This window comes from Cydia strobilella, chromosome 7 (assembly GCF_947568885.1).
Source record: "Cydia strobilella chromosome 7, ilCydStro3.1, whole genome shotgun sequence".
NCBI lineage: Eukaryota > Metazoa > Arthropoda > Insecta > Lepidoptera > Tortricidae > Cydia > Cydia strobilella.
The window spans coordinates 14775874-14803615 of record NC_086047.1 but is presented as its reverse complement, the minus strand read 5'-3'; the positions used below and the strand labels follow the sequence as shown (position 1 = coordinate 14803615).

The window sequence follows — 27742 nt, the reverse complement described above, 5'->3', positions numbered from 1 at the left end:
GAGGTGCAAAACGGTTGTTTAACTTTGTCCGAGCTGCAACAGCGACATCCAACAGTACTGTTGGCTGGCTATGGCATTATCTAATAACTTGGGACGTTTCAATATTTGTGGCCGAAGCGTTCTGACAATTGTGGGGAGAGGTTCTGTTCCATTTACTACTGAGTCGAACTTTCAAGTCACTCAACGTAAGAGCTCTGTCCGTTAACGCACAGGTAGTTATAGGTATCTCGGCTGACAGTACGCTAGTTTGTCTAGTGTTCGACTTGCCAGCGCTTGTTTAATGCAAGCAGTACTCGGCCAGGCGTTAGTTAACGCAGCCAACGATGACAATCTATTAGCCGAGTACCTGCGGCCTGGCCGTCGCATTAGAACAAAGCTCTCGCCTAAATAAACGACCAGCAGCGCTCCGACTGTATTTTCAATTTCAAATCTGCCTCCAGCAATACAACTGCACATTTTACGAGCACAGGTTTTTGCTAGCGACATTTAGGCGCTTTTGAATCGGGTAACGTTTTCGCTTTTGAGTTTTTTTTGTATATGACATACTGTTTGGCCTAACCAGTGGCCAGCTACAATTATAGCGTAAGTATCAGACGCGGTATCCAATTTTTTACAATTTGTTAGTTTTGATATTATACGACTTTGACGCGACTTGTACGGCATCTCTCGCGCATAAATAAGTAAAAGAAAAATATATTTTGGAATTATTTTAGTTAGAAAATCTCGTTAGCATAACTCCATTCTTAAATGGTACCGATTTTGTATTACTTTAAACCTGCTCTTAATTAGCTGAAAACTGACATCCTTTCAACGTTGTCTCCTCCCTCCTCCCCCTTTCTATTCAGTAACCAGCCATAGAACAGAGCGCCACACAAGTGTCGCTATAGCCGCTGCTACTGCAGGCTCAGGTTTTTCGCTACGTGGTGTGATACATTTACAGCCGTCTTGACGGCGAGGGAGGCGAGACTATAGTGATGTTAGTTGTGCCGTTCTCGAGAACGTTCTCCGTTTACTATGGGGAATGTTCTCGCGCGAGAACACTCGCCATACAAAACGGAGAACGTTATCGAGAACGGCACAACTTTAGTACCGTAGCTGGGAATATTAAAACATTCCCACTGTGCCTGTCACCGTTACCGTCAATTTTTTTTGTCGTAAAACGTCATGTCTTTATGTGTTGTTAAATACAATTTCTGTACAAAAAATAAACAGTACAGATAAATAGAAGCGTCCTATATTTTGGGTACTATATTTTCCTTATTAAATAACAGCAAATCTGACTTATCTAATCTAATCTAATCTATGTTCTCGCGTTATTAGTACAAGAGGTGACAAATCAATTTCATTCAATCATGGAAAGTAGTTACATGTATTTTTCTTTGTAGTGCACAATAAAGTATTTTATTATTATTATTATTTGTATCTCCTTGGATATCACGGGCCTATAAATCCCGGTCTTTTGATAGGCTTGCGTGGGGATATAGATCCAACACGTAGAGGCCCCTTGGAGAGCTTTAATGTCATGTAGAACGCCTGCTGGAACCCGTTCACAGGCGCAACAATAGACACCCATGAACCGGTCGCAGCAGGCATTGGGACTATTGCAGAAAAAGTGAACAGTATACCGGTCTATGGATTGAAGTTTGGGTGGGCAATGAGACTGGGCTATTGTAAAGAACTCCGGACACCTGCCATAACAATGTTAATACACGTTATCGCGGCAGGTGGTGACTTGCCGCTGACTAGATGGGCCCCTGAAACTGCCGTCGTGAAGACGACCAGGAGCAACACCGGTGTGAGCGGCTCAGGGGTGTCGAGAGGTGTGCGCCGCTTTCTACCCAGTGACTGTTAACAGCCACTGTGCCAACTCGCGTCTTATGCATCTTTCACTTCCACCCCTGGAGCATATAGCTCTTACGACTCCCCTCTGGACGGCCAATGAAGGCAAGCCAGAGCTGAGAGTCCTGCGGGTCCCCTTGGGGTCCACTCCGACCGACGAAGACACGCCGGAGACGGAGACCCTGACCGACTCTCTGGAGCACTCGGGTCCGTGGGGTCGTCACTCCCCAACAGCTCGCCATTATTATTATTATATAGCCATTCCCTGTATTGGGAGATTGGGACTACCATCGACTATCCGGTCGCTAGTAGATATTTAATTAAGTACAAAATCCACCATCAATAATCCTATTTTGGAATTAAGAGCCTTTTACTCTAAAATATACTATTTTTCAAAACGTTCATTTAAATTAGCAACTTGCCGGGTCTTTTTTGGGCAATATCAGCCGAAGGCACAACACTAGCCGCAACTCCGGGACGATGCGTGTCGCGTTGTATTGAGGTAATTTTGCGCGCACGTGAGCTCTAATCACCCTCTTTAAAGCAGAGCTCACGTTGCCAGCGGGAGGAAACGTTTATTTTAATTCCCCACAAATGCGTGGCTAATTCAACAGGACGAGCTTTGTTTAACAGAGGATCACAATTGGTGACATAAGATTATAACATCTTTTGTACCGTTTCTAGTGTAAGTAGGAGCCATAAAATTTAATCCCCCGGGAGAGAACTCGTTGATTCGGTGACTTATGAATTATGAAATTAGCCTTTTTGTTTGAGTGGAAAATTTTATGCATGTGTTAAGCTCGGGGACTTTCGGGACAACTAACACGAGGCAGATGTCATTTTGAAGTAGGTACATACTTTTGTAAACGTTTTCATTTGCTTTTTTACGTTCGATTTTCTTCAATATCAACTATCAAGTTTATTATATGTATTGCTATTACATTTAAATCGCTGAATTGAATTAGGTGCGATTTCGATTTCGTGACACTTTATTTTCACTATGTTCTTTTAATGTATGTCTATTGTCTTTGTGTTTACGAATAAAAACTATTCTATTCTATTTGTAACTTATTACAGGCAGCAAAAATATAATGAGGCCTATTCAGATACTAATATCTTATTATAAATGTGTTAATCTAAATACGCGTCAATTTTACCTATTAGCATTGCGCTCAACTGCGCTCTGACTCTAGTCACTGGACTCATGTTACTCCATTTTCATTTTTTTTTTCAATTAACACAGCCTGTATTATTACATAGTCATACGCATTACTGCGGTAAACAGGTACTTTACAGCGCGCCTGTACTTTACTTGCCTACCTATCAACTCGGCATTAAGCAAACCCTTACTCCAGCTGTGTGATTGGAATAAATTCCAAACCCTTCACAGTATCAAACTTAAGATATCTAACTCTGTTTAATATTCCACAAACAGAACGTTTCCATGCTTCCACTGAATAAAATTTTCGACGCCATCAGAAATTAAAATTACATCAAAAGTAAAATATTCAGTAAAGCAAACAAGAATGATGCACGTCTGAACGGATTATTTGTATTCGTACTGCGTGCTGTGTGGCGCGTGACTGTTTTGTTGATACTACTTATTACTAAGTAAACTCCCTTACATAATTTCAATTACGTCATTCGATTATGGGATGTTCGTATTGTTCGAATCACGATCGCTTAGGGGTACAATTCCAGAAGCTTTCACACAAGGAGAATTGGAGATAAAGTCTGGAAATTTAGTCTAGCTGCGATTGATAGCTCGAAAATTGACGAAGTCGTTAGGTAACATTTTAAGTGTGGAACATATTGTGTAAACACAAACACATTCTATAGGTATGTTAGAATGTTGAACAACTTTCATCATTTTTTGTTATATCTGAAGGGGTACTTCTAAAAAGTGCGGTTCACATACAAGTTAGCTACATTACGTGTACATATATCGACTTTTAACTAATAATGATTTTAATATTGTCTTCGGTTACCGCGATAGTTACTCATGAAATAAAACTATGAAAACGGACGAACGCTGTAAAGAGTTCGAAACGTCGGGATGTATTATAAATTCAATATACGCGATATAATCCGTTTTCATAGTTTTATTTCATAATAATGATTTTGTCTGAAAATGTGGGAAAATTATGTTAGAGACGACATGACTCTTTAACATGGATAATTTCGACCCATGCCACCGTGACCGGATAGCCGAGCGGTTCAGGCACCTGTCCGGTAAACGGGGGACGCTAGTTCGATTCCAGCTCTGGACACTGGAGGCTTTGGTCATTTTTTCCTTCGTATATGACATTTATTTCAGTTTATAATTTCAGTTGTTCAAGTTTGGCCGTATAGTTAGAAGTGGTGTAGCAAATTAATTTACTGACTCGAGACTGACACGACAATTTATCATGGGAAGTTTTGAATGCTTACTTCATTAATCAGCAATCTGATTATAATAAATTTGCAGCAGGTATTATTTAGTAGGCAGTTGCTAAATCACTATTTACGATAATGGTTTAACATTCGAAAGCCCTCTGCCTGTAAATTTGCCGATCACGCTCGGCGTGCGTAAAAAGTAATAATGATTGATGCCACATGAATATCGAATACCGTAGTGCTAATCGGTACTCGTAAAACTATTCGTTGCGAAATGGGAGTATTGTCGGATTGCACGATGCACTGAAATTGAAATCAAACTGGCAAGTTTATAAATATTAATTTTGTTCCAGATCATCCAAGTATCTAATTTTTTTTACTTTAACTTATACTTGAAAAAAAAAAGATTACTGGCCAAATAAACGAATAATATGGAGATGTAAGTTTTTTATAAATTTCCGTGTACTTTCATTAAAAAAACAAGCTGGAGCCTAATTCTGACCTTAATTTTTTGTTCTCAAACTGTTATGGGTTTGATCTGACAGCTGTCAAATCAAAAGTACCTTTGCCCGAAACGCATTTAAATCCCTCCTCAATTGGAGGAGGGTATCCCAATATGGGACCGTAATGTACCTATTTTGTAGTCGCCTCTTTACATATTTTGATAAATAAAAGTAAAATATTTGGTCATTAAACCTTTATTTATCTGTTGCTATTCGAGTCAATTGCAACTTAAGCATGATTTTATGTCTACAAACGGCAAAGAAACTTTAAAAATCTGATTTTACTTTGGCATGTATTTGATATGACTTTTAATTCGACCAAGAAACACTGCAAGTAAATTCGAAACAAGATCAAACTATTACTCCAATTAAACGTGTAATTGTTTTGATTTACTCAGTACAGTACAGTCACAGCTGTTTAGGGTTTCTTTTCCCTTGGATATTTCATAGTACTAAACGGTAACGGTCTGTAATTTTTCAGCTTTTTAGGATATCTTAAACTAACTAGAGTAGCTATAAAATTGTCAATCATAATAAATGGATTGTTCGTAAGTCCTCGAATTTGATGTTTCATTATGTAAAATTTGAATAAACGCATTAAGCCCATCCAGTGCCGCACAGGGACGCAAGATCACTTTGTGGCATGTTTCAGGCAAAAAGCTAGCACGCCGACTCGCTCCTCGAGAGCTCTCGCCATGATAGCGTGTTAGCATATACTCAGCTATTCTAGCCAGTCTTTTAAGAAAATATAGGACTTTTAAGGCGAAGCATCTATTTGGGAATAAAAATACACGGCACGTAATGTGTTTCTGTTGCCTGAGTAAGTTTTCCTTTTTATAAAATGTACCTAAATGTTATGAACATTTAAAAATGCGAATAATTATGTCCTTACAGTACATAATTATGGTGCTACTTTACCGCAATAGTGCGATAATTGGCACATTACGTGACTATGTCGAAAATTTAAAGGGCCATATGTGCCTACTGTAAAACGTTGTATATACGATACATGTGCAAATAGGTAATTCCCAACTCATGTCGATTTAAAACACTCCCTTCAGTCGTGTTTTAATTTATCATCACTAAATTATCCTCTAAATTATTTAACTACTAGGCTATCGTGAAGATACGAAATGTCTACGCAGTAATGCACTTTGAGGACGATAGAATAGGCATTGACGCTGTATCAATCACGCGCGAGCTATCGCTCGACAGCCTTTACAAGATTGATCGATTGCTGAAAGTGTACTTTACGCCCTTGATCTAAAATTGAGGTCTAATCGAGTCGCGAAATAGGTACCTACGTCACGCTACAGTCGCTAGACCATGCCATTCCCGGTTTAAGGCCGCTCCGCATAGTTTCGTTACAACAACAGCAACCGTAAACGCAAATCTTTAAATAAAATAAAACACAAATAACATCATCATCAAACGGTTTAGTGGCAAAAATACATTTTTTTACTGTTTTCTTTTTCAAATGGAATAATTGCCTACCTTATCAATCCTCCTCAATACCTCACAGGACTCATTTCCATTAGCTCATTTTTACCTCTACGACTAAAAAACAAATCACAATTTTAAAACATATATATATCATAGTTACTTTTTTTTAAGTGATCGAAGAGTTCTAAAGTAACTTTCGGAGACCTTGAAAATTCCAATTAGATATAAATCAATTTTTAATGATCTCCATAATAGAAGCAGAAAACGAATAAAAAGTTATACGCTATACGGACTCGTAAGTCTTATTTATCTAAAGTTATTTAACCCTTAAAGTATTTTTTTGTGCAAGTTGATTTTTTGTTACTCGTGAAGAGGTTTCAATAACACGAAATAAATCGAAATACTTACTTATGTAAGTACCCAAGTTTCTCGCTGAATTGAAGACGAGTTTATTAGACAGAAGGTCTGAGGGCTTTGTGTATCATAAAAAAATTTGAATAAACGCAATTACTTTTATAAAAAAAAAAAACTCGAGCTTTCAAAAAAAAACCCATTTATTAAATAATAAAGAGTACTCCGAGTGGATACTTACATTAATTGTATGTACGTTAACCATTGCGTGTCTATTGTAGATACATAAATATATTTTTAAAATCTACAATACGGGAAGAAGCGTACTGTATGTTATTTGATGTCCTCTACACGTCGTAAACACGTAGAATTAAAAAATAAAATTTCCAAGACAAATCTCTGGCTGCGAGTATAGGTACATATAATACGTATAGGTACTTATGTAGGTACATATAATTATATTCAGGCTGGAGTAAAGGGAAGTTGATTTTAAACTTTCTCTGCTGTTAAACAATATCCAGTGTTTATCGTGACGTAGTTAATTGGTTTATTTAACTGTACACACTATTTGAAATGAAATATGAAAATCGAATAAAATTAGCAAGCTGGATTTTGGGTAGGTACCTACACGTTGTTTAAACCAGGGAATCGAACTGATATCCTAAGTTTAGACGTAAAATCATGTATACCTACTTACCTTCAAGTTACTAATAAAGTTTTACAATATAAAGTAAGTACCTAAGTAATATAAGTAGGTACGTCTACCTCTGGTTGTCATTGAACTATTACGGTGGTATCTTAATGCTGCCGTCTCAAGGAAAAAAACCATAACTGACAAAAAGTAAGTTTCGAGAAAAAGCCAAAAAACTTTGCGCTGTTCAAATAGGTTAAATTCTAAGTACAAAGTTGAAACTTTTGTTGATGAACAAAGTAATAGTGTAGAATTTTTATGCATTATAATTTATTCGCTTATCTATTTATTTAAATAAGTTATTTAGAAAAAATAGTTACTACCTCGTAAAACAAACAGAATAAAAATATCTTTACTAAGATTAAATGACATAAGTGCGTACTTATGTTTTTTGTGTTAGTTTTGCACTACGATGTCTAAGAAATAAAAGCACAAGTACACAGTTGTGCTTATGTTACTAATCGATCTAGAAGCTGAAAAAGCACAATTGGGTACTTTGTGGTTTTTTTGCTTAGTAAAGTAATCAAATTATGATTTATCTCGTTAAAGGAATTCATAACAATACGATGAGGACTCAAAATTATTTATTAAAAGAAAACAAATAAGATACTTTTAGAGATCTTTGAGTAATAATGTAACACAAAACTAAAATTAGCCACAATTTGATTGCACTAAGTAATTACTAATTCTTTGAGATACCCTTAATAATAGTAATAATGTAATACAAAACTCAAATTTATTACAATTAGATTCCACTAAGTACAGATGCTTTTAGAGATCGTTAGGTAATAATGTAATGAAACTGAGGTACAATCTAAAGATCGATAATGTCACTACTAGAGGAATTTAAAATAAAAATTGCAAGTGGTAATACAAGAATTAACAAAGGATGCATTATCGCAACTCATAAAACAATTACGATCATCGCCAGGCTCAAATTCGAGTATCGTCGACTTACGAAAATTGCTTCCAGAATAAGAAAAAACCAAAAACATTAAGATGTCACACCAGTCATGCTCCCTATTACGAGTTTAGAAAAATTTAGTGGTGGGAATTGGAGGAGTTACGAGGAACATACATGACATTTCGGAAGAAAAAAGGTCTCTCTCTTGATAACAAAATTAAATAGTAACGTTTATGACACATTGCCATTAGGTGCTCCAAATATACCCAACCCAAATTTCGTACTCTAGACAAGCTAAGGGGCTTGAATAAATGTGCTAATTTTCATATGTGCAGCTTTTATAAAGGTTTCAAGTTATGAAGGGGTCAAAAGTAGCTCGAAATGGTTCGTGTAATATTACACACGGTTGCTGCTTTTTCTTTTAACTTGGCTGGACACGCTGCCGCGTGTCTAGATGTTCCAACTAAACAGCTAAACAGCGTATCTAGAGAAAATGAAAAGGGAGCTCTTTTGTATTTGAACCAGGCTGGGGTAGTTTTAAAAAGGCAAATATAACCCTGAAACTGAAACCAAATGCCAAGCCAAAATTTTTACCTGCAAAAATGTCCTTTTGTATTAAAATCTAAGGTTGAAACAGAATGCGGTACACCAATACACGTTAACACTTCTCATGTTTTTCAAAATAGGCAGGAGTATTAATACGTGCGTACTGCGTCGTACTCGCAACCTCTTCCAAAGGAAAAAAACCGATCAAGCCGCGCGCGCCAAGTGAACCGCTCGAAATCTGTCTTTGAGGAGACCGGAGGGGGACTACCTACTAGCCTGATAAAGCATAACTGACAACAATGTTTAAGAAATAAACCACAAGTTCACTGTTTTTGAAATCGACACTAAGCAGAAAAAGCATAAGGAAGAGTCATACGAGACAGAAAAAAACATAACGTGCAACTTATGTTTTTTTAGGTTCCAAGAGTTATGGCTAATAATATTTTTTTATTAACAAAAATGAACATTTTTGTCAACTTAAGGGTTTTTTACATAGAAATTTTATGTAATACTAAACTATGGTTTTTCTTCTTATGAAATAGATGTTGGGCTTAAATTCAACACAAAAGGGAAAAAAACACAAGTCGTCACTTTAGTACTTTTCTGTCTATGAATATATACTTATGCTTTTTCTTTCTCAAAAAGGAACTAACTTTACCAAAATGGCGTGTAGTTATGCTTGTCTAAATCTTGACCTGTTATAGATAAAGAAATAACTGCTAGATAGAAAAATCACATTTTTCTTCCTGATTTCGAGGGTGTCAATAACTCAATTTCGCAAAAATTGTCACTTATGGTTTTTCTCCTTAAGGCGGCAGAATGGATCTCTACTCGTACCAAATTCAGGAAGCTTGGCATACTTATTCATTTTATGAACAATAGAACTGATAAGGTCAGTAGGACAGGAGACTTACTCGATCAATGAATAATTTATAAAATACTTTGTTCTCTCGTCCTTTTTCAGAACTGGAATGTAAAACAAAAATCTCTAAATTGTATGAGCAAAACTTTTATCGAGGGCAATCAAAAACGCAGCGAGCTAAACTATTGTCCTGAATGACGTGACCCCGTGACAACGCGTGACGTCGCACGAATACAAGAATATTTTGTTTCCATCGTATTTTCTCGGAAACGTTCGTATTTGTCAGCTACTTCAGCTGCTACTTCAGTCAACCTCAGTACTTTCTGTACCGAGACTGACTGAAATATTAGAAAGACACGTTCGAACGTTTCCGTGAAAATACGATGGAAAATAATTATGCACTATAACTTTTTTTATTTTATTTAGCTTGTCAGTCGTATTTTTGCCTTTGCTGCGTAGGTACTTGAAAATGGAAGTAATGTAATACGCTAGGTCTGTTGTTCCTGCTTAACGCTTAATAATAGCGCTTCAAACTTATTCGACATTCCAACTACATACAAGTAGGTGTTTGAGAATTCACATCTTTTAGTTCGCTTTCTGGTTGTCAACAAAATGTCATTATTATTGCAATAAGGCAACACATGTTTAAACTAAGCGCTCGCAATCATTTTCTTATTTATCAAAATAAGACGAAAGGTGTTAAAAGGCAGAATAAAGCATGAATGAAATATATGGAAATATTATGTTTTTACCGCGTGCACATGATATGAATAACAAACTCCGACATCACGGTGCGAATATTCAAGAATATGGGGGAAAATTTGAGCTAAATTGCCAATGTTACCGAGTGTCATACTCGTATGGTACGAGTATTTACTTATTGAAGTGAAACTTCTAATGCGACTTCCAACAAGGTTTAACGTTTTAAACGTTTAACGCAACCATGGAGGGGGTATGAAAGCACTGTTGCGTTAAATCTTTTTAGATAGTAATATACTAGTAATATACCAGGCGAACATAACTATTAAGGAGGTTAACGCTCAAATCATTCCATGAAGTTAGAATTATATAGCTGGAGAGGTGACAGGGGAAAATGCCTATAGATAATTTAATTTTATACTCTATTATTAACTCACTAAAGTTAACTTTCGCTCGACCAGCACTGTGTCTCTTATCTCTCTCTCTCTCTCTCTCTCTCTCTCTCTCCCTCTCTGTGAATACTTGTTTGAATATACATACTACATGTACATACCAGGCGAATATAACTATGAAGGAGGTTTACGCTCAAATTATAAATTATCACACTTCGAAACAAGAGTGTGACCAGTAAGTTGAAAAGGATAATTTCCCGAAAGTAGGGTAATTGATGCTCTTCTTATTAAATCAATATGTATATGTATATAAGAGATCATTTAAGTAAATTACTAAATAATTGATTGTGCATTTCAAACTAGGTCGGTATGGTAATTTCACGATAACAAGGAGATTAAACACGATTACATGAATAATGTTTGATAGTGAAAGTTTGTTTTCCCCTCACTAGTTTGGAAAGCCGCCTTTTATCCTTTGAAACAAGCGGGGAAAAACACATTTTATCCACTAGTGGGGAAAGTAATTTGACCTTGGATGGAGCGTGTTTAAGTAGCTTTTGACAGATAACAAAACGTAAAACGCTCATAATAATGGTTCGTTCGATATTAATTATCATTAAATAAATGGTTTGAGAATTTAATAAACAATACCAAATTTTGCTTTATTTAATGATTTTAAGTCATAAACCTTAAATTCCATAAGAAACATTTGTTTTTTTTTAAATGATGTTGAATGTAATTCTGAACGCACAAGTTGAGTGGATGCAATTTCAAAACGCATCGTCAGTAATATCAACATTGTCAACAAAAATTTTCTCACCGACTCCGACACGTAAAATTACATAACTTCCAGTTTTCTGTTATAATATCGTATTATCGAAAAAAAATGAGTGATTCGAGTGATGAAGATGATCTAACGCCTGTGGATGTTGCACTTTCCTCGCTATAGTGAGGGGAAAAGTTTTGTGTTACACACGGGTGCAAATGTATTTTACTTCTCGTGTGTTGAAACACTCGCTACGCTCAGAATTCTATTTTAGAACCACTCACTTCGCTCGTGGTTCAACTATAGAATCCTTTCGCTTGCTCGTGTTTCAATTCGACACTCGCGGGTAAAATACAACTTTCACCCTTGTATAACAGATAACTATTGTTATGTATATTAAATAATGTTTAAATATTATGAACTTAAAGTGTTTGCATGCAGTGCATGTAATTTGAGTTAGTAGTTATGCTGCGCAGGTTTAAAAACTTATAAAGGCTTTAAAAAACATTTTTTTTTTAATATATTGCAGGATTAATAAAGAAAATAAAGATTGGACAAATCGTCTTGTAGATATTATAGGAAAATGCAGACATGAAACCGATTGGATTCCTTCCAAATCAAGCGTGATTTGTAGCGTGCATTTTGATGCAAATATAATATTTGATTTTTGACTAAAAATCAATTTCTACCCCTTCCTATTTTCATTTATACATTATGAAGTTTCACTTCTTCCGCGCGGAGGGACTCCACGCACTATTTTTATGTAAAATCATATTTAACTTTTAAAATGTCGTCGGTGTCAGATGGCTTACGTAAGCCATATGGAAAACAAGTAACTGTAAAAAAATACTTTTGTGACACAATTTTATTGCTGGCTGTACTTCTTCTCATTTGTATGTCTATCGAGTTCTTCTTGAGATCTTTCTAATGAGCCTAAACTCGATGTGTCTGTTTTTCCATCGAGGGGTTCCTTTGGCTACCCACCGACTGCATCATCAGATCACCTCCATGTTAGCATATTACATTGTCACCGGAATTACGATAGTACTCCATTTCAACTGAATCAGATAGCGGGAAGTGGTTCAAATTTTAGTTACAAGATTTACTAGGTATACAAAGAAGATAGGTAGGTATGTAAATATATACGTACGCAGTAAAGCTAAACAAAAGCGTGTTAAGCGTGTAAAAAGTTAAAAAGGTCGGAAAAGCGGCTCCAAGGGGTTCATGTGTGCCTCAAGGATTTTTCTTCCAACTTGGCGGGACACGTACGCCTTGTGTCTTGATGCAAGCTGTTTTTTGATCGCGGTAAAATATAAGAAAAGCCCTAAGTACCGTAAAATGGGGTGAGTAGGAGCAAAACTGACATTCAAACCTCGATAACATTTTATTTTTACATATGTAAACTGAATGGTATATACCTATATAATAATTGTTCCGGAAGTTTGTATTTTAGTTTTTATATTATTTTGGGTAGTTACATTTCATAGCTTTGACGATAAAAAGGAAAACCCACCTCACCTCGTAGTCCCTCGTAATTGGGGTGAGATCGGTTTTCATACAAAGGTGATTTTGGAAGATTGTTGGATCGTTTTTTTATTATGAGTATTACTATAGCTCCATTTTAAATTGGAATACATTATTTTTGTAGCAGTAGCCTTAAAAACCAATCTCACCCCCCTTTAATCCTTCTCTCCCCATTCATAACCCAACTCTCCCCGCGAACCCTACTAACCCCATTTTACGGTACTTAACTTAATAACCGCATATCATTTATGTTTTCAAAACACGTCTATCTTTTCAAAAACTTTTGTTTTATTTACCGGCATGTATATGTAAATACAAAAAAATACACGTGTGAATTTAAAATCAAATTGTTAATTTTACAAACCTGACCATGTTTCCTAGAGCTGCAATCGAATTTTACAAATTGATCAATTTGATCCCATTTAGACTTTTCGCTTACATCATCATCAGTATATAAGTATTTATGAGAATTTGCTCATGACACCTAGGTACCTACTACCTACTTACTCATAGCGAGTTCAAGCGGCAAAATGAAAACACTATGCTACGGCGTAGCATAACATGTAGAGTTGCTTGGCTTAGCTCGTGTACCCTTCTCATTTGTTTTGTAAATTGGTACAATTATACCTCGTGGTGTCCAGATGAACATGCGAAAAGACCTCGGGGGTGGGGGGTGTGCTGAGCGTGTAGGGGAAGGGGGGGTTGAAGGTACCTTTTTTCAGATTTCTGTTCATATCTCGAATACCTGGACGTATATCATTATAATTACTTCGGACAAAAGTTTGTACATAAAATTTTCTACAAATTAGGTCATATTTATTTTTACTTTACGATTAATTCTTTAGGAGCTACAGGATGTTTAAGTTAACAAAGAGATAAAAATAGACGATTTAAGAAAACGTCGTTTTTTCCTAGTTGTTCATCATCTCAAATTTTTAGTTTTGAATAAGCAAGCTAAGTCACCTGTTGATCAAAAATAAAAATAAAACTGGCCAAGATCATGTCGGACCATGCTTAGTGTAGGGTTCCGTACTTACTTCCGTAGTTACCCGCCCCTCCAAATTAGACTTTTTGCAAAAACTCAAAAATGGCAACCGATCAGGTTCGCTATAGTTTTCCTTGAGTCTTTACTTTCACAATTTTTTTCATATTTTTTGGACTCATAGCTCAAAGGTTAAATTTACAAGTCACCAAAAGGGCGCCTTTATATTTTGCATTTATGACTCAAGTTTGCTGAACAAAAAATCCAAGCGGTTAACTGCCTTAACTCTTACCTTTTATTAAAACTTTTCAATTTATGAGTTTGTCCAGGTTCGTTTAAACTATAAAAGCTATAAGTTGCTGGGTAAGCTCTCAATAATGGAGTAGACAGAGATTGAGAGCGCGCATCCATCACGCTGGGTGGTAAGTTTAAGCCCAGTTACACAGAGCCAGTAACCTGATTAAAGTAACTTCAATGGCTTTTCAATAGCTGATGAAGAACCGACGGAACTCCGCCAACAACTGTTTTATCAGTATTATTTGCCAGTCTCTCTATTTCGGCTCACGTATTAGTTGGATTGACGTATAACGTTTGTTTGTTGTTAGTTTAGAGTCGATTAGATGGAAGATCTTATCGATACCTCCTACGCGACACGCGTTTTTTAGCCGAACCAACAAGCACTTGTTCCAGTTTCCTACGTCAAAATATGTCAATTTTTACGATAAAATTTGATTCAAAGTAGAATTATATATGTATTACCTAATTATGAAAACATTTAAAATACACCAAATAATTGTAATTTCAATTGTTATTATCAGTTTTTTTACCACGTAGACCCAGTGAGTTGTATCAGTATGCCACACTTTTGTTACCCTCCTCTGCATTAACTGTACCGTACTGTGGTGCAAGTGACTTGCCTCAGTATACGATGTTCGAGTTTATAAAATTTAGTTAGTTGCCTCCATATACGTTAATTTATTTTCAAAACTAATACGAATTTCAGCATGTAATTTCAGTGGAAGGTAAATATTCGTATTTTAATAATAAATATTGTAAAAAACGGAAAATCATAAAATTATCACTTGTCTCAGTATACTTAGGTATACAGGTGGTAGTATTAGGTATTATGTAGGTAATCAGTCAATCAAAATAAAATATTTTCGATACCTCTTTAAGACAAATTACAACTGTTGTAATTTGTCTTAAAGAGGTATCGAAAATATTTTATTTTAGATTTTCTGTAATTCAAGTATTACAACTATTAATACTAGAAAGTGATAAGGAGAATGTTTTGATTTATTGTAAAATGTGACTTAAAGGCAAGAGCTGATCATTATTGTTACATGAGGATTGATTTTGCGCCAGCGTTACTGCGGCAAAGTTGCCGTGCAGCATTGCTGCCGACTGTATTGCTGCAGGAAATGTAAATTATCAAGGCGATCAACATTGATTTTAATATTTCCGCTATAGTAACGCCGGTGCAGTCTGAAGTTTTAGTGTCAAATACAATTCGGAGTTTTTGTTAATCTGCCATTCGCTCTGTGTAAACTAGGCTAACAGAACTCTGACAAATAGGTAAGTAAACATACCCGGATAGCACTAATTTAAGTTGAAACAAAGAACAACATATTTATCGTACGGCTCGCAATAAAAATTAAACGTTACTGCTGTTTTTAAAGTAACTATCCTCCATTATGTTTTGTTAATTTTGTTTCAAGGATTAGTCAGGATAAATGCGTTGTGGACATAACCCTGATTAGCTGTGAGATTGAGTGGAGAGGAGTTTTATTTGAATTTTAATTAGAGTTTGTACTTTAATCCCTTTGGAGCCATCCATCTGCTCATTTAATTTTATAAACGATAACGTAATAAAAATTAAACGATATCACTGAAAAAACATTTTTATAATCAATACATTCCGTCCGATAGAACAAATCCGGAAAGAGTGGTAGAAAATTAATGATCAAATAAAAGTAACGACTAATTATACATATAATATGCACATAGGTACATAACCTTTTGTTAACAAATATTTAAAGGTTTTTGTTAATACGCTTCAAAATAAATGCTAACAATATACAAATGAGCTTTTCGTCTGACGAGGGTGAACCGGGATATTAAGATGTCATTTTGTGTTAATTATATTTGATATCTGCGAAATTATCATAACAAAATAAAGTTTTCCTTGATGAATACTCCGAAATAGAACATGAGCGGTATTTAAACTTTAGTAATAACATAATATTATTATGTTACTATTCGCAGCGTAGTTAAAACGGGAACTACTTATGATGGAAAATTGCTTCAATATTGAATTTCGGAGACTGTTACTCTGATACCAATAATTTTTATGAAATAAAACTTTGAAAACGGATTATATCGCGTACCTATATTGAATTTATAATTTAATACATCCCGACGTTTCGAACCAGAAGCGGTAACCGAGACAATAATTTTTAATCATTGTGTATTTTTTGTTAATCGGCTGTTGGCACCGAAGAAATGGTACTGATAAAATAAGTATTTATTATTATGAATGATTACTTTAACTTACTATCTATATATCTACTTTAGAATACATACCTATATAAGTTTTTAGTATTATTACGTTATTAACTTATCACCACACATATTAGGGATCCATATGGTCCCAGGTTCCCTTATTCGTGTGTTATACTTTATAAATTAAATTAAAATTAAATAACATTTCTTTATTTGAGAGACAACATATTGTCCATAAATAATTCAACAATTATTTATAATTCAAATTAAAAAAATCTATTTCAAAAACAACCAATCTGGTTTACTGCGTTTTCAAACAAAACGCTTGTTCGCAACTAAACTCGAAATGAGTTATACGTCGTAGAATAATACGTCGTTGAAATAGGACTGCAAAAATAACATTGCAGCGATTGAGTGGTTGGGAAACTGAAACTGGGCTTGACGAGAGTTTGGATTTATTTAGTGTTTGCTACTGACTATTGGAAAAGGCACAGTCGATGTAAAAAAAGTATTTTTTCGCCTTATTACTATAGAATAAGGCGAAAAATTGTAAAAATTATAATATACCTACTCGTAGATTGGTGGACAGAACATTCTTGTCGCAAAATGTTTAACCACCTGGAAATTTTTGGACTCTTACTGGGATTAATTAATCAAGTTTCTATTATTATTATTTAACATAATGGGCTTACAATTTTCATACTTTTAATCTGTATATAATTGTATTTTTAAAGAGGTACTTACATTTTAAATATTGTAAACGTTATTAGGCCCTCATCAAGTTTAGTCAACGACATCTTCGTCGACCTTTATTGTCTGTCTCAAGTTTCGACAATAGTACCTATATACCTTTTCAAATATATATTTTATGCGTTAATTTTCTTACAAGTTATTTTAATAAAAGTATTTAACTTTTGCCAGCATATATACTTGTATATATGTTTGTATATAAATCAAGACGTGAAAAAATTTGTTAGGTAACAATTTGCACGCGAAAGAGCCCCTTTTGTTTTATTTGTAAAGGCTTCGTTTTATTTTTTCTGGCGTATAGTGTGACGGCTGCTCGGATAGTTCGTCGTTCGGTAGTTCTTTATATATGCTGGCAGCATTCATCTCAGCGCCACCCGTGCGTGATGGCGGGAAATTCTATTGTGCCTAATAGAACTTTCCACTAGCGTAAACATGTAAACAACATACATTGACTTAAAAACGGTTGGTGTGGGTGTGAGCGTTAAACATTAGCTTAATAAGCATTATAATATATGCAATAAATTGTAATTCTAATCAGGCTCCCACTACCTTACCTTTTCCTTTTACTTTATTTAATGGTAAATCGAACTTCATCTACATTTATTTATCGTTGGCACGCTATTCAGCTAAACGGCTGGGTTGATTTTATCCCATGCAGCTCGTTACATTTGTAAACTGCGTGAATTTCATACATAATATTCAAACCAGTTTTTATACAGTCCATCAGAGTTATAAAAATCATATTAAGTAACTTAATACTTTTTGTTAAACACTAACTCATTAGGCAGTCAATCTTCTTAAATACAAACTTACTTGATTCTCAAAGGGACTTTAAGTTAATATTTAACTTGCATTTCTGACAAAATAAGTTTATCAAGCTGATGCGATTTTCTTGATTGAATCTAAACGTAAGTCTAAAAACATCTCTAGGTCAACTAAGTAAGTAAAATTTGGTTTTTCACAATTAATGAGGCCGATTTGAGTTTGTAATGTTAGGACCGTATGGGTACTGTGACCATAATGAAAGTGGCGATGTCTTGGAAACTAAGGGACACTTGCACCATCCGCTAACCCGGTGTTAGCCGGTTACCCCTGGTGTTACCATGGTTACCAGTACAATTTGACACTGGGTAGGGTAACGGTTTAACCGCTTAACCCCGGGTTAGTGGAATGGTGCAAGTGGGAAGTGGGCCTAAATCCTGCTTAAGCGTCAATCATATGAAGGAAAAGGTGTCATAGCCATTTTACTGTATTCTCAATATCACAATCAGAAGCTATAAATATAAAGTGTAGTTGAATTACAGCCCTCCAAGCTCTCACGGCTATTTTGTAGAAACAATTATTTCCTTTAGTAATAGTGGAGCTTGCAAAGGCGTTCGGTAAAGTAGCTTAAAAAAAAAGGGTAAAAACGGGACCCTATTACTAAGACTCCACTGTCCGTCTGTCCATCCGTCCGTCTGTCTGTCACCAGGCTGCAGCTCGTGAACCGTGATAGCTAGAAAGTTGAAATTTTCACAGATGATGTGTTTCTATTGCCGCTATAACACCAAATACTAAAAAGTACGGAACTCTCGGTGGGCGAGTCCGACTCGCACTTGTCCGGTTTTTTTTTATTATATTTTTTGCTACTGCTGACAATGCGAGAATGTTGCCATTAATTAAACATAACTTGTGTACGTAGGCGAAGCAAAAACAGCGGACTGAAAAAATGCAGCTAATATTTTTACGAAAATTATTCTAGGGCAAAACGGGTCTCACAACCTTACAAGAGAAATGAAGTGAGAGCAAAATGTGAATAGGTGTACCTAGAAAAGCGCCTACCTATGAGTTTTTAATTTGTATAGAAAAATAACCTAATAAAAACTGGGAAAAAATACTGTGTACTTACCGAAAATCATACTTGATAGATTTAAGAAATTAGTGACGTTAAATAGTCTACATAATGCTGTTACACTATATGCGCGAGGCGCTTTCTTAAAGTACCTATTTAATGTAAAACAATAAGGATATATGTGATGGAAATATTCGCTGCAATATTTTTCATAGATTTAATTGATTTTTATAAGCTTAAATTTGGAATATACGGGCTGATTCTAGAGACGTGAGCAGGACCATCCACCCCACCCACTCAACTAAATGTTAATATATTTATAATAAGTATAATAACCATCATATTTAAGTAAAACAACCAAACCTTTTTAGGGTTCCGTACCCAAAGGGTAAAAACGGAACCCTATTACTAAGACTCCGCTGTCCGTCTGTCCGTCTGTCACCAGGCTGTATCTCATCAGCCGTAATAATTAGACAGTTGAAATTTTCACAGATGATGTATTTCTGTTGCCGCTATAACAACAAATACTAAAAGTACGGAACCCTCGGTGTGCGTGTCCGACTCGCACTTGGCCGGTTTTTTTCCTGTTTTTTAACTATTTATTGTGTCTAAATGTTTACTTCTCTAACAATGATTTTCATCGTATTCATCCTACAACGCCTAATTAAAAAAAACATCCTCTTTACCGATATGATAGCACTTTGATTATGATATGAACAAAATAAAGTGTCACACTCTCAGAATGAAGTCACACCGTCACACTTGAGTGAGACACGATTTCTCAAGAGTAACCAGACTCGAATACATTTAATTTGACACTCGTCACGGATAAAGCAAAGTTGACGGAAGTGTTCTCATTTGTAGAACTTTTTTTCAACACTAAAAAATTACGTTAAGCTCACTAATCCAGTATTAGTGAGCTTAACGTATTTTTTTCCAAAAAATAAAACATTTACGTTAGTTACCAAAACAGTAGCTTGTCATTTACTGAATGCATAATATTAGGGTTTATCCTGCTCACACCTCCTGAATCATCTTGTATGAATAAAATACCTATAGCTATAACATTTTCCAAAATACCTCCTGACTCCTATCAATCCCCCCCTTAAAGCTAGGTACCAAACACCCTATGAAAATGCACACAAAAACACACACACACATTCGCCCTTACCCTACTCTTAGATTTACCTATGTATAGGTACCTTTAACACTCCATTTGGAAGGAGAGGTACCTCCTAACACTATAGCCAAATATCTATACTTGCCATTAGGTATCCACTGCAAACTACAATATTGTCTAAATCCAGCTAGGATATATTATGTGATACAAGCTTCGCAGGCCTACTATAAACTACATCGGTGTCAGAGGACCGTTTATGATACATATTCATATGAGCATTATAAACAAGCACCCAGGCGTAGTGCGATGTGAACGTGATTAGCCGATGTCGCCGGCCGACGTCCCCGGGGCGACAATCCAATTTGCCAACTTGTACGCTATTGCGCCATCTAGCAATTGTGCCGGTAACTTCAATTTACTTTTGTAATGAGTATTCCGGACCTATTTATTATATTTTAATAGAAAACGGATTGCTTAAAGCATACAACGTTTAAAGCAAAATTCGGTTGGTTTAATTAAACATAAATATAACACAAAAGTACGCTTTAAGTCACTGTAGGTAATGATAATCGCAGTCACTGTATTAAGTAATACATTTTAACAGAAACGAATCTACTTCATAAAACAGTAGGTATGCTATCATTTCATGATATTGATCAGCAGTAATTCCTCCTCTCCGAGAGAAAATGCACGATGCAAAAATACCCAGTCGTACCACTCATTCAGTGTTCCCTTGATTTCTTCAGGATTCCATCGTCAGATCCTGGCCTGATGTCAATGGTAGGTACTTTGTGAAGTGCCCTTTTAAACAAAAGAAAATAATTTTCCAAATCGGCCCAAGCGTTTTAGAGAAATCGGGAACCTACGCCACGCATATTTTACCTACGTATGTTCTCCGAAAAAAAATTTAAGTTTTTTTAAAAATTGGTAAATACCAATGTTTGACCACATCTGCGTCCTACTCGTAATAAGCGGTCACCTTATAAGAGCAGGTATGGTAAAAATCTAACCATTTTATTATGTTTTTGCAAATAATGTCATCATTATCTTCCTCGCGTTGTCCCGGAATTTTTGACACGGCTCATGGGAGCCTGGGGTCCGCTTGGCAACTAATCCCAAGAATTGGCGTAGGCACTAGTTTTAACGAAAGCGACTGCTATCAGACCTTCCAACCCAGAGGGGAAACTAGGCCTTGTTGGGATTAGTCCGGTTTGCTCACGATGTTTTCCTTCACCGAAAAGCGAGTGGTAAATATCAATTGATATTTCGTACATAAGTTCCGAAAAACTCATTGGTACGAGCCGGGGTTTGCACCTGCGACCTTCGGATTGCAAGTCGCACGCTCTTACCACTAGGCCAGCATCAGCGCTTAGTCGCTAGCCGCTTAGCCAAAGTAGTTGAATTTGGATTGCGACCCTTAATTAAGACGTTACAGTAAATAAATACAATTACAACTTGAAGTAGAACTGTTATTTAGCTAGACCCTGTATAAAATATCTAAAATACCGGCATAAAAAATTGCACTGATTAAATAAATGTGTCAGTTGAAAAATTATCAAAATGTGGGCAAACCTATCTTATTTAACCTTCTTTGAATACGAAAATTGAAACTCGTTTCAATACGATACACAGTTATTTATTTATAATGAAAGACCCTGCGGCCATCGGCGCGCAATTTGGGAGATGGCGCCGTTGACACGGGTAGACATTTCGGAAATGTTTTTAGAAAAAATGTTGGGAATATATGGCTAACGTGACAAGTGAAATACTTTATTGGGACTGTAAATTTACTATTGTGTGTGAATATCCCATTTATGATAAGCTTACCTAGACATAGGAGAAGATTTAAACATTATTAAATACCTATACTATTATTTACATATGTAAGTAAAAACAGGTCTAAGGTAACGTTGTTGCAGTAATTATGTATTAACTAAGGGCTATTCCCTAGCCAATAACATGACGAATGTCTGTATAGACTATAGACGACGGAAACGGAAAAGCATAAAGGCTCCAGATTTAAGCTCTGGTTCCCGAGAGGGAGCGTGGGTTCGTACCCCACACCTGACACCATGTTTCATATGAAATAACAGATTTATGTTAAATAAAAGATAGTATATTAAGCTTATGAAAATGTATTTATTGTCGCCATCAGTCTTGCGAGTGTGCTTACCACATATTATATCATATAACACATATGTCACACCGGTAACGCACCAGCCAACGTGCAAATTAAGTCGTTCAAGTTGAGATGAGAAGAAAAGAACAGTAGGCAGAATTATATGTAGAAAATATTGATATTTAGAGAACTTAAAATTAAAAAACCGGTCAAGTGCGAGTTCGTTTAACTCGCGCACCGAGGGTTCCGTACAAACTTAAAATTTTCTCATGTAAATATAATCACGAAAGACTTGGCCAGAAGTATACTAAGCATAATTATGTACAGCGCCATCTGTCGGCAAATTGGCTAACTAATTTGCGCGACCTGTATGTATGTTGGTTTTTCAAGGATATGTACTTAATTCTTTATTATCTGAACCGTTTTCAGCAATTTTTGTTTTATTTGAAAGAAGGTATTTTTAGTGTAATCTCATAAACATTTCAAGTATAACAAACACCCGCAAATGGGCTTAAATTGCAAATTAAATTAGAAAATGTTTTTTGATAATTAAAACAAAGTTTTTAGAGTTCCGTACCTCAAAAGGAAAAAACGGAACCCTTATAGGATCACTCGTGCGTCTGTCTGTCTGTCCGTCTGTCACAGCCTATTTTCTCCGAAACTACTGGACCAATTAAGTTGAAATTTCCAAAGATGGACATGTAACGTAAACAAATGAATTTTAAACACGGGGGCCACTTTTGGGGGGTAAATGAGAAAATTAAAAAATAAAGCTTTTCAAACTATATCGTGTTCAAATGAAAAAGCTCATTGTGAGAATCTCAAATATATATTTTTTTATAATTTTAGGATAAAAATTTTAGAAGTTATTCAAGAAAATAGACAAAATGATGACTGACCATTCCCCCCCTTAATCACCGAAACTACTGGGTCTAAAATTTGGAAAAAAAATACACAAAATAGATCTTTACCTATATATCACAGGAAAACCTACTGGAAATGCTCAGTCAAGCGTGAGTCGGGCTTAATTACTTAGCTTTTGATCCGACCCTTACGGGGTTTTTAAAGACATTTCACTCACGAATTAAATTGTGTAATGTATGGAACCCTTGGAACGAGAGTCCGACTCGCACTTGGCCGGTTTTTTTAGATAGAGTTGTGATTATATTTTTCCTGTAGTATTAATGATAATGTTATAATTATGTAAAAATTTCAAAAAGTTTCGTTGGTAAACGTCGGAAATAAGGGGGGGGGGGGGGGTGTTTTTTTCACTATGAAAAACAAATAAAAAATTGTTTTGTAATGTTCAATTCGAGCTCTTTCAAATGATATCCCACTCGACCTAGTAACTAGACTGACTTTTTGCCCCCAGTTTATATTGGGCATTTTTCATAAATAATAAAAATAAAATAAAACAATTACACTCCCAGTTTGTTAAGGTTAGCGCTGTTAATAACTATTCAAAATTTCAAATCGATAGCTTCAGTAGTTCTCGAGATATTTAGCAATGTGACAGACAGACAGACGGACAGCGTTCCTTTTGTACCTGTTTGGTACGGAACCCTAAAAAGTATGCATACGTACTAGGTATAATATGTTTATTCCTTAGTTGGTGGTTTTTTATCAATCATATTTTGTTTAGTCCTTAATTATCCCGTATTCCCTTAATTACTTACAAGTTAAAATCACATAATTATATTATGTTCTCAAAGACTACCTACCGCTCACATTTCTAACCGCTTGAAATACCACTTAACAATGAGGTACATTTCACAATATTTCAGCAACAACATATAAAAACTCATTTCAACACAGGAAACCAATTGAACCCTCATCCCATTGATACACTCAGGTACGAGTATAGTCTCGCTCGATTGAATCATGCGTCGTATTATGCCGCACGCGCACCTCCCAAAGCCGCAATCCCCGGGGGCGACCTGCGCCGCGATGTCAGTCTTGCAGATTATGCGATTTCAAAGTCAGATACATCACTTGTAAATACTGTAATATTCTGCCGGCATATGGTGAACCCGATTATAGGTGTTATAAGAGGAACCTTGTTTACATACAATGTCATCATATTTAGTTCACCAAAAAAGCAATTTAGGGCCACTTGCACCATCAGGGGCGTAGCCACGCGTAGCTAAAGGATATGGCGCCCGGGGCAGTCACCAAATTTGCGCCCCCTGACGACTGACAAAATTTTCCCTGCTGCTACCTTTTGCCCATTTAGCCCCCCCCCCTTGGATTGCGCCCGGGGCACTTGCCCCCTCTGCCCCCCCCCTAGTAACGCTACTGTGCACCATTCACTAACCCAGGGTTAACCGGTTAAACCTGGAGTTACCATGGTTACCAGTACAATTTGACACTGGGATAACGGTTTAACCGCTTAATCCCGGGTTAGTTGGATGGTGCAAGTGGCCTTAAATTGCTTTTTTGGTGAACTAAATATGATGACAGTGTATGTAAACAAGGTTCCTCTTATGACACCTATAATCGTGTTCACCATATGGTGTCGTTATAGTGAGATAATTTAGGTATGGTCCTGGTCCTGGTTAATTATTTATTTTCTTATTAAGAGTGTACAATGATGACCACCTAAAGTCTGAAAGTTACGAAACGCTGAAACAACTTTGTTATCGGTGATTGTTTTTATTCCACTAGTTCAGTAAGTTCATTTATTAGCAATATTAACAGTTACTAGATTTATTTAGGTACACGTACACCTTATAAAACAAAGTCCCAAAGTATGTTCGCGATAAACTCAAAAACTACTGAACGGATTTTCATGCGGTTTTCACCTATCGATAAAGTGACTCTTGAGGAAGGTTTAAGTGTATAATTTGTTAAGGTTTTGCGTGACCCGTGCGAAGCCGGGGCGGGTCGCTACTATAACATATAAGTAGTCGAGATCGAAATGACTGTGTGCTCGACGCGCGCCAAAAAACAGCAATGGAAAAATTGGGTATGCCGCGACTGCGGCATTAATAATTCGAGTACATGTCTCAAGGGTGACTTATCTGCTTCGACGTTAGTTAATCTGGAGCCGTGTGACGACTTCGCGTAATTGTATCACCAATAATATCATACTCGTAACTGGAAGTTCTGCCACGTAAATACGGCCAGAGCACGCCCTATATTTTGCTACTGGTTAAATATATGTTGCTTGATTGATTATAACGCAGTAAAAGGAGAAACGAGAAAATATGGTTCAATGAAAACACAATATTATCGGTACCTACGACGAGTATTAGGTAAATGTGATGATGTGAAAAAGTTATAAATACCTTATTGTCACTTTTCACATGTTAATGAATTCAGCTCATTTTAAATTTATCTCTTTCCATTTCAAACACCAAAGCGCATGTTAAGAAAATATTATCTTATTTTAACGTTTATATCAGCCGACCGGATGACCGGTCTGGCCTAAGTGGGTAGTGAGTGGGTTCGAATCCCGGTAAGGACATTTATTTGTGTGATGAGCAGAAATATTTGTTTCTGAGTCATGGGTGTTTTCTATGTATTTAAGTATTTGTATATTATATATATGGCTGTCTAAGTATAGCCTTCTTGAGCTTACTGTGGGACTTAGTAAATATGTGTAAAAATGTCCTATATTATTTATTTATTTATTATTTATTAATTTAGTATCGTGAGACGTATTTCAAAATATTTAGATCACTACGGTTTCACTCAATATAATTTGTAGTCGCGTTTCCTCAGGCACGAGTGTCCGCAACATGGACACTCGTGCCTGAGGAAGGACTCCCGAAGAGTCCGAAACATGTCACCAAAAGCGATTAAGAATAATAGTGAGAGAAACCGTATAGTGATCTAAATATTTATTTATTATTTATCAGCGCAGCACCCTGAATGCTATATAGAGCAGTGACCAGCAAAAATACATTTTTGATACAATAACGACTGCAGAATCGATTATTGTTCCAAAACTGTACGAATACATTTTATTCATTAAATTAAACCAAACCTTCAAGAAAAGAGCGCACTTCCGTCTTAAAGCCCGGAACGCACTTATAACTCCTCTGGTGTTGCGGGTGTCCATAGGCGACGGTAATCGCTTATCATCAGGCGATTTGCTCATTTACCTCCTATATCCCTTCCTTCCTTCTCAGGGGAAATTTTTCATATAATGTACGAGTATAATTAATGAAATTAATTTATTTGGATTATTTTGCTATTATTTAAATTTAAATTTAAATGTAAATTTTTCATATAATGTACGAGTATAATTAATGAAATTAATTTATTTGGATTATTTTGCTATTATTTAAATTTATCACAATGTAGATTGTTATAAATTGACATTAATGTAATTTGTACTGTAATCATATGTTGTGAAATAAATATGTATATCTAATCTAATCTATCATAAAAAATCCATAACATCAAAAAGAAACCGGATGCCCGTCCGTTCGCTTTAAACCTTTTCGACGCTCAAACACAAAAGCTGTCACTAGGACGCCACGTCACCAAAGTGTCTAAACTGAAATTCAACTTTATGCACATGCACATAGGTCTATGTTATCCTGCGGTCTGTGACCGATTAATCCGTCTTTGGCGTTTATGGGCATCATGCATTGAAATTGAAGTTAAATTGGTATCAATGGTTTTACATTTCTGAATACGCCTCAGCAGAGCCTGCGCTATATTTATTGTTCGGAAATTATTTGCTTCCGCGGGCCATATTTCTCATTATTAACTGGCACATTTAATATCCACAGAGGTCTGCCAATAAGAATATCTTAAACGGCATTCTAAAACGCTACGAAGCAAAGGTACCTATTTTTAATAAAGCTGCTCAGTTAAAAATACCAATCGGGAAATTGCAATATAGGCTAAATTGTGAACCGATTTAAGTATAATTTTCTCAACGAGACGTGGATTAATTCTTCCCTCTGAGGAATTTTCTTTCGGTTAAAAGAGCACTCATCCTTGAATAGGTATCGAGGGGCTCCGGGTTGGCTTAAGTGCTCAATACTTAATTTAGAAACTCAAAGCTAATGCGACAATGGCTCCCCTGAGATCCGCCTTAAGCAAATCATGATTAACCCTAATCAGACAAAGTAACTAGTATACGATACATTTTCTCAAACCAACAAGTTGAAATAAATTCGGTAGAGTAATGACCCTACAGGCATTATCCATTAGGAACCGACCGCAAGACATAGGCGGCCCGGCTCGCGTCGAACCCGCCCTTTTAACTCAAACTTTGCTTTTAAGGATAAATTTATTTAATCTTTCGTTATATGGGGCATTTTCTATGAAAAGGGACCTTATTGTCGATGGCGCTTACGCCGCACAGCGTCGCGCGGCATTGTATTTATATCGGAGCATCGTTTATGATGGCGTAAGCGCCATCCACAATTAAGTCCCTTTTTATAGAAAATACCACATATTACCGACCTTTTCGTACTATTACACTGCCAAACTAAATCAATTTTGTCAGTTTGTTGTTGCGACCCAGTTACAAAACTATATTAAAACGAAGGTTAACTTGTATCCATTTTGTATCAAACTTTCC

The 27742-nt window shown here is 36.0% G+C and overlaps 1 protein-coding gene across 1 annotated transcript in view; it reads right to left on the bottom strand.

The window, feature by feature from the left end:
* LOC134743223 (uncharacterized) overlaps positions 1 to 27742 on the bottom strand; it is a 281924-nt gene that overhangs the window by 192398 nt on the left and 61784 nt on the right. The gene's annotated exons all lie outside the window — the stretch shown is intronic.